Source organism: Taudactylus pleione, unplaced genomic scaffold (assembly GCF_031769625.1).
Source record: "Taudactylus pleione unplaced genomic scaffold, aTauple2 ptg002219l, whole genome shotgun sequence".
NCBI lineage: Eukaryota > Metazoa > Chordata > Amphibia > Anura > Myobatrachidae > Taudactylus > Taudactylus pleione.
The window spans coordinates 280001-292577 of record NW_028286612.1 but is presented as its reverse complement, the minus strand read 5'-3'; the positions used below and the strand labels follow the sequence as shown (position 1 = coordinate 292577).

General features: G+C 43.4%; 1 protein-coding gene across 1 annotated transcript in view; it reads left to right on the top strand.

Annotated features, from left to right (window-relative positions):
• The first annotated feature begins 788 nt into the window (after positions 1–788).
• Positions 789–12577, top strand: part of LOC148431499 (uncharacterized) — a 34865-nt gene continuing 23076 nt past the window's right edge. Inside the window, 1 exon segment of the mRNA XM_088465982.1 lies at positions 789–825. The gene's annotated coding sequence lies outside the window, so the exon portion shown is untranslated.

Sequence of the window (12577 nt, the reverse complement as noted above, 5' to 3'; positions counted from 1 at the left end):
TGACAGTGAGTGCCATGGGTGACAGTGAGTGCCATTGTAGCCTCACGCACACTGGCACGAGCTCTGACCTCACTCAGGAATTGCTGACCTCATCACATGCTATGAAGCTTCTGGCTGCGTACGGCATCGCAGCGGCTGATTTATCCATGCCCCTGTAACGGCGCTCACACAGACAGGCCCGCCCGTGTTTCTCTGACCCCCCCTAAACGCTTGCTGCCGGTCACTCCCTCTGCGATGGATTTTATTCTGCCCTGTGTGATGGGGCGATGTTACGTCATTCCTGCACGCTGCATACGTATGTGCGGTACGTGTCATCGGCCGATCTGCGTGAGCTATCGCAGCTGCGATCCGTGCTGGATCAGGCCCTTTGTCCATGGGAGTGCGCGTAACTAGGGGGTCAGAGGCGCAGTATGAGCCGCATGTATTCTGGGGTCTATGGTGGGAGGGGTCAGTGACCATATAATGGCGGCTCATCCCCATGTCCACCCCCAGCCTAGTCACTGAGGGGTCTCCCAGCACCGCACATAGCGCCCCCTGCTGTATCACTCACCATCCTACACTCACACTGGCCGGAACCCCAGGCCGGGGTGCTCTGCTGCAGCCGGACACTCCGGGGGCTGCGCACACAACACTTCCGCCTTCTGCGTTCCAATAGACTTCCGCGTTTCACATTTTTTCCGGTCTTTGCGTTCCAGTGTACTCCCGGGTTCAGCCCCTTTTCCGGCTACTGCGTTCCACCTGGCCCCGCCCCCTCAGCGCTGCAGGATGTTTTTGTGCCATAACAACATCCGGGTCTTGTACGGGAGAGAGCGGAGGAGACATCAGGTGATCTACAGGGGGAGCAGCCTGTAGTGTCCTATTACTATTATTATACAGGGGGAGCAGCCTGTGGTGTCCTGTTATTATTATACAGGGGGAGCAGCCTGTGGTGTCCTATTACTATTATTATACAGGGGGAGCAGCCTGTGGTGTCCTGTTATTATTATACAGGGGGAGCAGCCTGTGGTGTCCTATTACTATTATTATACAAGGGGAGCAGCCTGTGGTGTCCTATTATTATTATTATACAGGGGGAGCAGCCTGTGGTGTCCTATTACTATTATTATACAATGGGAGCAGCCTGTGGTGTCCTATTATTATTATTATACAGGGGGAGCAGCCTGTGGTGTCCTGTTATTATTTTTATAATACAGAGGGAGCAGCCTGTGGTGTCATGTTATTATTATTATACAGGGGAAGCCGCCTGTGGTGTCCTATTATTATTATACAGGGGGAGCAGCCTGTGGTGTCCTATTACTATTATTATACAGGGGGAGCAGCCTGTGGTGTCCTGTTATTATTATACAGGGGGAGCAGCCTGTGGTGTCCTATTACTATTATTATACAAGGGGAGCAGCCTGTGGTGTCCTATTATTATTATTATACAGGGGGAGCAGCCTGTGGTGTCCTATTATTATTATTATACAGGGGGAGCAGCCTGTGGTGTCCTGTTATTATTATTATAATACAGAGGGAGCAGCCTGTGGTGTCCTGTTATTATTATTATACAGAGGGAGCAGACTGTGGTGTCCTGTTATTATTATACAGGGGGAGCAGCCTGTAGTGTCCTATTACTATTATTATACAGGGGGAGCAGCCTGTGGTGTCCTATTACTATTATTATACAGGGGGAGCAGCCTGTGGTGTCCTGTTATTATTATACAGGGGGAGCAGCCTGTGGTGTCCTATTACTATTATTATACAGGGGGAGCAGCCTGTGGTGTCCTGTTATTATTATACAGGGGGAGCAGCCTGTGGTGTCCTATTACTATTATTATACAAGGGGAGCAGCCTGTGGTGTCCTATTATTATTATTATACAGGGGGAGCAGCCTGTGGTGTCCTATTACTATTATTATACAATGGGAGCAGCCTGTGGTGTCCTATTATTATTATTATACAGGGGGAGCAGCCTGTGGTGTCCTGTTATTATTTTTATAATACAGAGGGAGCAGCCTGTGGTGTCATGTTATTATTATTATACAGGGGAAGCCGCCTGTGGTGTCCTATTATTATTATACAGGGGGAGCAGCCTGTGGTGTCCTATTACTATTATTATACAGGGGGAGCAGCCTGTGGTGTCCTGTTATTATTATACAGGGGGAGCAGCCTGTGGTGTCCTATTACTATTATTATACAAGGGGAGCAGCCTGTGGTGTCCTATTATTATTATTATACAGGGGGAGCAGCCTGTGGTGTCCTATTATTATTATTATACAGGGGGAGCAGCCTGTGGTGTCCTGTTATTATTATTATAATACAGAGGGAGCAGCCTGTGGTGTCCTGTTATTATTATTATACAGAGGGAGCAGACTGTGGTGTCCTGTTATTATTATACAGGGGGAGCAGCCTGTAGTGTCCTATTACTATTATTATACAGGGGGAGCAGCCTGTGGTGTCCTATTACTATTATTATACAGGGGGAGCAGCCTGTGGTGTCCTGTTATTATTATACAGGGGGAGCAGCCTGTGGTGTCCTATTACTATTATTATACAGGGGGAGCAGCCTGTGGTGTCCTGTTATTATTATACAGGGGGAGCAGCCTGTGGTGTCCTATTACTATTATTATACAAGGGGAGCAGCCTGTGGTGTCCTATTATTATTATTATACAGGGGGAGCAGCCTGTGGTGTCCTATTATTATTATTATACAGGGGGAGCAGCCTGTGGTGTCCTATTATTATTATTATTATTATAATACAGAGGGAGCAGCCTGTGGTGTCGTGTTATTATTATTATACAGGGGAAGCCGCCTGTGGTGTCCTATTACTATTATTATACAGGGGGAGCAGCCTGTGGTGTCCTGTTATTATTATACAGGGGGAGCAGCCTGTGGTGTCCTATTACTATTATTATACAGGGGGAGCAGCCTGTGGTGTCCTGTTATTATTATACAGGGGGAGCAGCCTGTGGTGTCCTATTACTATTATTATACAAGGGGAGCAGCCTGTGGTGTCCTATTATTATTATACAGGGGGAGCAGCCTGTGGTGTCCTATTATTATTATTATACAGGGGGAGCAGCCTGTGGTGTCCTGTTATTATTATTATAATACAGAGGGAGCAGCCTGTGGTGTCCTGTTATTATTATTATACAGAGGGAGCAGACTGTGGTGTCCTGTTATTATTATATAGGGGGAGCAGCCTGTGGTGTCCTATTACTATTATTATACAAGGGGAGCAGCCTGTGGTGTCCTATTATTATTATTATACAGGGGGAGCAGCCTGTGGTGTCCTATTATTATTATTATACAGGGGGAGCAGCCTGTGGTGTCCTGTTATTATTATTATAATACAGAGGGAGCAGCCTGTGGTGTCGTGTTATTATTATTATACAGGGGAAGCCGCCTGTGGTGTCCTATTACTATTATTATACAGGGGGAGCAGCCTGTGGTGTCCTGTTATTATTATACAGGGGGAGCAGCCTGTGGTGTCCTATTACTATTATTATACAGGGGGAGCAGCCTGTGGTGTCCTGTTATTATTATACAGGGGGAGCAGCCTGTGATGTCCTATTACTATTATTATACAAGGGGAGCAGCCTGTGGTGTCCTATTATTATTATTATACAGGGGGAGCAGCCTGTGGTGTCCTGTTATTATTATTATAATACAGAGGGAGCAGCCTGTGGTGTCGTGTTATTATTATTATACAGGGGAAGCCGCCTGTGGTGTCCTATTACTATTATTATACAGGGGGAGCAGCCTGTGGTGTCCTGTTATTATTATACAGGGGGAGCAGCCTGTTGTGTCCTATTACTATTATTATACAGGGGGAGCAGCCTGTGGTGTCCTGTTATTATTATACAGGGGGAGCAGCCTGTGGTGTCCTATTACTATTATTATACAAGGGGAGCAGCCTGTGGTGTCCTATTATTATTATTATACAGGGGGAGCAGCCTGTGGTGTCCTGTTATTATTATTATAATACAGAGGGAGCAGCCTGTGGTGTCCTGTTATTATTATTATACAGAGGGAGCAGACTGTGGTGTCGTGTTATTATTATACAGGGGGAGCAGCCTGTGGTGTCCTATTACTATTATTATACAGGGGGAGCAGCCTGTGGTGTCCTGTTATTATTATACAGGGGGAGTAGCCTGTGGTGTCCTATTACTATTATACAGGGGGAGCAGCCTGTGGTGTCCTATTACTATTATTATACAAGGGGAGCAGCCTGTGGTGTCCTATTATTATTATTATACAGGGGGAGCAGCCTGTGGTGTCCTATTATTATTATTATACAGGGGGAGCAGCCTGTGGTGTCCTGTTATTATTATTATAATACAGAGGGAGCAGCCTGTGGTGTCCTGTTATTATTATTATACAGAGGGAGCAGACTGTGGTGTCGTATTATTATTATACAGGGGGAGCAGCCTGTGGTGTCCTATTACTATTATTATACAGGGGGAGCAGCCTGTGGTGTCCTGTTATTATTATACAGGGGGAGCAGCCTGTGGTGTCCTATTACTATTATTATACAGGGGGAGCAGCCTGTGGTGTCCTATTACTATTATTTTACAGGGGGAGCAGCCTGTGGTGTCCTGTTATTATTATACAGGGGGAGCAGCCTGTGGTGTCCTATTACTATTATTATACAGGGGGAGCAGCCTGTGGTGTCCTGCTATTATTATACAGGGGGAGCAGCCTGTGGTGTCCTATTACTATTATTATACAGGGGGAGCAGCCTGTGGTGTCCTGTTATTATTATACAGGGGGAGCAGCCTGTGGTGTCCTATTACTATTATTATAAGGGGAGCAGCCTGTGGTGTCCTATTACTATTATTATACAGGGGGAGCAGCCTGTGGTGTCCTATTATTATTATTATACAGGGGGAGCAGCCTGTGGTGTCCTGTTATTATTATTATAATACAGAGGGAGCAGCCTGTGGTGTCGTGTTATTATTATTATACAGGGGAAGCCGCCTGTGGTGTCCTATTACTATTATTATACAGGGGGAGCAGCCTGTGGTGTCCTGTTATTATACAGGGGGAGCAGCCTGTGGTGTCCTATTACTATTATTATACAGGGGGAGCAGCCTGTGGTGTCCTGTTATTATTATACAGGGGGAGCAGCCTGTGGTGTCCTATTACTATTATTATACAATGGGAGCAGCCTGTGGTGTCCTATTATTATTATTATACAGGGGGAGCAGCCTGTGGTGTCCTGTTATTATTTTTATAATACAGAGGGAGCAGCCTGTGGTGTCATGTTATTATTATTATACAGGGGAAGCCGCCTGTGGTGTCCTATTACTATTATTATACAGGGGGAGCAGCCTGTGGTGTCCTGTTATTATTATACAGGGGGAGCAGCCTGTGGTGTCCTATTACTATTATTATACAGGGGGAGCAGCCTGTGGTGTCCTGTTATTATTATACAGGGGGAGCAGCCTGTGGTGTCCTATTACTATTATTATACAAGGGGAGCAGCCTGTGGTGTCCTATTATTATTATTATACAGGGGGAGCAGCCTGTGGTGTCCTATTATTATTATTATACAGGGGGAGCAGCCTGTGGTGTCCTGTTATTATTATTATAATACAGAGGGGGCAGCCTGTGGTGTCCTGTTATTATTATTATACAGAGGGAGCAGACTGTGGTGTCGTGTTATTATTATACAGGGGGAGCAGCCTGTGGTGTCCTATTACTATTATTATACAGGGGGAGCAGCCTGTGGTGTCCTGTTATTATTATACAGGGGGAGCAGCCTGTGGTGTCCTATTACTATTATTATACAGGGGGAGCAGACTGTGGTGTCCTATTACTATTATTATACAGGGGGAGCAGCTTGTGGTGTCCTATTATTATTACTATTATACAGGGGGAGCAGCCTGTGGTGTCCTGTTATTATTATTATTATACAGGGGGAGCAGCCTGTGGTGTCCTGTTATTATTATTATACAGAGGGAGCAGACTGTGGTGTCGTGTTATTATTATACAGGGGGGGCAGCCTGTGGTGTCCTATTACTATTATTATACAGGGGGAGCAGCCTGTGGTGTCCTGTTATTATTATGCAGGGGGAGCAGCCTGTGGTGTCCTATTACTATTATTATAGAGGGGGAGCAGCCTGTGGTGTCCTATTACTATTATTATACAGGGGGAGTAGCCTGTGGTGTCCTATTATTATTATTATACAGGGGGAGCAGCCTGTGGTGTCCTGTTATTATTATTATACAGGGGAAGCAGCCTGTGGTGTCCTGTAATTATTATTATACAGAGGGAGCAGACTGTGGTGTCGTGTTATTATTATACAGGGGGAGCAGCCTGTGGTGTCCTATTACTATTATTATACAGGGGTAGCAGCCTGTGGTGTCCTGTTATTATTATACAGGGGGAGCAGCCTGTGGTGTCCTATTACTATTATTATACAGGGGGAGCAGCCTGTGGTGTCCTATTATTATTATTATACAGGGGGAGCAGCCTGTGGTGTACTGTTATTATTATTATACAGGGGGAGCAGCCTGTGGTGTCCTGTTATTATTATTATCATGCAGGGGTAGCAGCCTGTGGTGTCCTGTTATTATTATACAGGGGGAGCAGCCTGTGGTGTCCTATTACTATTATTATACAGGGGGAGCAGCCTGTGGTGTCCTATTATTATTATTATACAGGGGGAGCAGCCTGTGGTGTACTGTTATTATTATTATACAGGGGGAGCAGCCTGTGGTGTCCTGTTATTATTATTATCATGCAGGGGGAGCAGCCTGTGGTGTCCTGTTATTATTATTACACAGTGGAGCAGCCTGTGATGTCTTATTATTATTATTATTATTATTATACAGGAGGAGCAGCCTGTGGTGTCCTATTATCATTATTATTATACAGTGGATCAGCCTGTGTTGTCCTGTTATTATTATTACACAGGGGAGCAGCCTGTGTTGTCCTGTTATTATTTTTACACAGGGGAGCAGCCTGTGGTGTCCTGTTATTATTATACAGGGGGAGCAGCCTATGGTGTCCTGTTATTATACAGAGGGAGCAGCCTGTGGGGTCCTATTGTTATACAGGGGGAGCAGCCTGTGGTGTCCTGTTATTATTATTATACAGGGGGAGCAGCTTCTGGTGTCCTGTTATTATTGTTATACAGGGGGAGCAGCCTGTGGTGTTTTGTTATTATTATTATACAGAGGGAGCAGCCTGTGGTGTCCTGTTATTATTGTTATACAGGGGGAGCAGCCTGTGATGTCCTGTTATTATTATTATACAGGGGGAGCAGCCTGTGGTGTCCTGTTATTATTATTATTATTATTATTATACAGGGGGAGCAGCCTGTGGTGTCCTATTATTATTATTATTATTATTATTATACAGGGGGAGTAGCCTATGGTGTCCTGTTATTATACAGAGGGAGCAGCCTGTGGTTTCCTGTTATTATTATTATACAGGGGGAGCAGCCTGTGGTGTCTTGTTATGATTATTATACAGTGGAGCAGCCTGTCGTGTCCTGTTGTTAATAATAATAATAATAATAATAATATTATTATTATTATTATTATTATTATACAGAGGGAGCAGCCTGTGGTTTCCTGTTATTATTATACAGAGGGAGCAGCCTATGGTGTCCTGTTATTATACAGAGGGAGCAGCCTGTGGTGTCTTGTTATGATTATTATACAGTGGAGCAGCCTGTCGTGTCCTGTTGTTGTTGTTGTTATTATTATTATTATTATTATTATTATTATTATTATACAGGGGAGCAGCCTGTGGTGCTCCCCCTGTATAATAATTTGTTATTATTATTATTATACAGATGGAGCAGCCTGTGGTGTCCTGTTGTTATTATTATTGTTATTATTCAGGGGGAGCAGCCTGTGATGTCCTGTTATTTTTATTATTATACAAGGGGAGCAGCCCGTGGTGTCCTGTTAGTTTTATTATTTACAGGGGGAGATCAAATAAAAAGGAATAACAGTACAGTGGGACCAAATAACCTCTTGAAAATAGTTTTATATATATATATATATATATATATATACACACTGTCAGGTCCATAAATATTGGGACATTGACAGAATTTTCATATTTTGGCCTCTATTCACCACCACAATGGCTGTGAAATGAAATAAACAAGATGTGCTTTACCTGCAGACTTTCAGATTTAATTTGATGGTAATTACATCCAAATCAGGTGAACGGTGTAGGAATTACAACGGTTTCTATATGTGCCTCCCACTTTTTAAGGGGCCAAAAGTAATGGGACTATCAACTCAAAAGCTATTTCATGGACAGGTGTGGGCTATTCCCTCATTATTTCATTATCAATTAAGCAGGTAAAAGGTCTGGAGTTGATTCTAGGTGTGACATTTGCATTTGGAATCAGTTGCTGTCGACTCTCAATATGAGATCCAAAGAGCTGTCACTATCAGTGAAGCAAGCCATCATTAGGCTGAAAGATCAAAACAAAGCCATCAGAGAGATAGCAAAAACATTAGGTGTGGCCAAATCAACTGTTTGGAACATTCTTAAAAAGAAAGACCGCGTCGGAGAGCTCAGCAACACCAAAAGACCCGGAAGACCATGGAAAACAACTGTGGTGGATGACAGAAGAATTATTTCCCAGTTGGCCAAATCAAGAACACTCTTCAGGAGGTAGGTGTATATGTGTCAAAGTCAACAATCAAGAGAAGACTTCACAAAAGTGAATATAGAGGGTTCACCACAAGATGTAAACCATTGGTGAGCCACAAAAACAGGAAGACCAGATTAGAGTTTGCCAAACAACATTTAAAAAGCCATTACAGTTCTGGAACAACATCCTATGGACAGATGAGACAAAGATCAACTTATACCAGAGTGATGGGAAGAGAAGAGTATGGAGAAGGAAAGGAACTGCTCATGATCCAAAACATACCACCTCATCAGTGAAGCATGGTGGTGGTAGTGTCATGGCGTGGGCATGTATGGCTGCCAATGGAACTGGTTCCCTTGTATTTATTGATGATGTGACTGCTGACAAAAGCAGCAGAATGAATTCTGAAGTGTTTCAGGCAATATTATATGCTCATATTCAGTCAAATGCTTCAGAACTCATTGGACGGCGCTTCACAGTGCAGATGGGCAATGACCCGAAGCATACTGCAAAAGCAACCAAAGAGTTTTTTAAGGCTAAAAAGTGGAATGTTATGCAATTGCCAAGTCAATCCCCTGACCTGAATCCGATTGAGCATGTATTTCACTTGATGATGACAAAACTGAAGGGAAAATGCCCCAAGAACAAGCAGGAACTGAAGACATTTGCAGTAGAGGCCTGGCAGAGCATCACCAGGGATGAAACCCAGCGTCTGGTGATGTCTATGCGTTCCAGACTTCAGGCTGTAATTGCCTGCAAAGGATTTGCAACAAAGTATTAAAAAGTGAAAGTTAGATTTAGGATTGTTTAGTTTGTCCCATTACTTTTGGCCCCTTAAAAAGTGGGAGGCACATATAGAGACCGTTGTAATTCCTACACCGTTCACCTGATTTGGATGTAATTACCCTCAAATTAAATCTGAAAGTCTGCAGGTAAATCACATCTTGTTTGTTTCATTACAAAGCCATTGTGGTGGTGACTAGAGGCCAAAATATGAGAATTCTGTCAATGTCCCAATATTTATGCACCTGACTGTATTATATATAAACAGAAATTCAGTTGTGCTATAAAAATCTAGTTTTTTATTTGTACTTTCATTCAATTAAATTGATTCTCATAAATCAGTTATAAAACACATAAATGCACATTAAAAAATATATAAAAATAAAATAAGTTTGCTATGTGGTTTCTGCGAGGTATATCAGAGCAGACTATCAGACAGATGAAAAAGTAAAAATTTGCATATACTTGTAGTGCAGAATATAAAGCTGAAGTTGCTGATTTATTTATTAACAGCCTTAATGCCCCATACACAGTGCGATAAATCAGCTGATTTGGCGGATTGGTACCATTCGGCTGCTGTATCTCACCGTGTATTCCCATGATATCACATAAAGTGCGTTCCCGTACATCGCACCCCCTGATCTTACTGCTGGATCAGGGGATGCGATGTGCGATCCCATGCATTACTATGCAGATGAGGGACGGGGAGCTGGCATATCGGGCGGTCAGCCACCCGATCGCACCGCGTATGTGGACCGCCTGATATATCAGATGTCAGATCCCCTGTCGCCTTGCATGGTGCCTTCGCACTGTGTATGGTCGGCGTAAGATCACCGCAGTCCATGAGTCAGCTAATGGATTAAGGGCCTGATTCAGACCCACTCGCGAGCGGCTGTCCGCTCGCAAGTGGGTCGATGGCCTGCACTGAGCATGCGCACGACGGAGGGAGCTCCGTCGTGCGCATGCGCCAGATGCGACGAGCGAAGGCTTTCCTTCGCTCGTTGTGTCTGATCAAAGGGGGCGTGCTGTCGATGTTGATTGACATCACGCCCCCTTTGGTGGGCGTGCCGGGGGCACGCCTCCCGTCAGAAGCCGGCCCACTGACATCACTAGTGATGTCAGTGGGAGTGATTTTGGCTCTGATAGAGCCAAAATCACTCCGGAGCTTGCGGTTGAAAACCTCAACCGCAGGCTCCGGCTCACAGTTTCGATGGTCACGACCATCGCGGCCATCAAACTGCACGCTCGTATAGGCTGTGGGTGGTGACCCACAGCTATACGAGCGTCCAGGAGGACGCTCCATAATTATGGAGGGCGGCCCTCATTCAGAGCGTGCGCTCTGCTCAGAGCGTACGGCTCTGAATGAGGGCCTAAGCCTTGTCATGACTATAGAACTGTGGTGATCTAAGACTGTACAAATAAATCAGCAACTTTGTTTCAGCTTTATATTCTGCAATACAAGTGTATACAAATGTGTTACTTTTTAAGATGATAATCTGCTGTGATATACCTCGCACAAACCACATAGCAAAGTTATTTATTGTTATTTTTTGTAATGTATGAGTTTTATTACTGATTTTTTATACGAGAATCAATTTCATTGAATGTATCTGTAAATAAATAACTATTTCTATGGCACAACTTAATTTCTGTATGGAGAAAGAGAATAAAATTAAAATAATATGAATGAGAATGCAGAAGGTCCGGCACTCCTAACAACTTAAATAACTTCCAGAGGTGCCCTCACAAAGAAAATCATAAAACATACAGAGGTGCGGCACTCTCAATAAATAATGTAGATGACACAGCAGTGTGGAATCAACGTTTCAGTACTTTTATATGTACTAATCCTGAAGATAATATGTACAAAAGTACTGAAAAGTTTATTCTACACTGCTGTGTCATCTACATTATTTATTGAGAGTGCCGCACCTCTGTATGTTTTTTATAAATATATATAACTATTTTCAAGAGGTTATTTTGTCCCACAGTGCTGTTATTCCTTTTTATGTGAGCTCCCCCTGTAAAATTATAATAACAGGGTGAGCAGCCTCTGGTGTCCTGTTATTTTTATTATACATGGGAGCTACCTGTGGTATCCTGTTATCATTATACAATGGCCCTGCCTATGGTGTTCTGTTATCTTTATTTTACCAGGGGAGCAGCCTGTGATGTCCTGTTTTTATTATACAGGAAGAACAGTCTGTGATGTGCTGTTGTTTTTAGTTATTATTATTATATAGGAGGAGCGGATAACTGCAGTAAAAAGGTAGACAATGTCTAGATACTGTAGATGCCAGATGTTAGACAGTCAATAGGTCGACAGGGACAAAAGGTCGACAGGGACAAATGTTCGACAGGGTCAAAATATCGACATGGAAATGATAGACACAAAAATGGTCGACATGTAATTTTTTTTCTAACCCTAATCTTCACCCTTCAACCCTCCCCCTGGTGCCTAACCCTCCCCCTGGTGCCTAACCCTCCCTCCTGCTGCCTAACCTTAACCATCGGGGTAGGTGCCTGACCCTAACCCTCCCTCATGGTGCCTAACCCTAACCATTGGGGTAAGTGCCTAACCGTTGGGGTTACTGCCTAACCCTAACACTCCAGTAAGTGTCTAACCCTAAATTTTTTTTGAAAATCATGTGTCGACCATTTCCATGTCGACTTTCTTACATGTCGACATTTTGACCACGTCGACCATTTGTACCTGCTGACATTCTTACATGTCGACCTTTAGTGCGTCGACCTTTTGTCCCTGTCGACCTATTGCCTGTCTAACATCTGGTGTCTATCTAGACATTGTCTACCTTTTTACTGTAGATCTTTAGACCGGATCCAGAAGCAGCCTCTGATATCCTATTATTATTATACTGGGGGAGCAGCCTATTGTGTCCTGTTATTATGAATAAACAGGGGGAGCAGCTTATGGTGTCTCATTATTATTATTATTATTATTATTATTATTATTGGGGCTTGGCCTGTGATGCATTATTATTATTATTATTATTATTATTATTATTTGTATCAATAGGACAACATAGGCTGCTACCCCTGTATAACAATAATAATAACAGGCTGCTCCCTCTCAATAATAATAATAATAATAATAATAATATTATTATTAATAATAATAATAATAATAATAATAATAGAATATCACAGGCCACTCCCCCTCAATAATA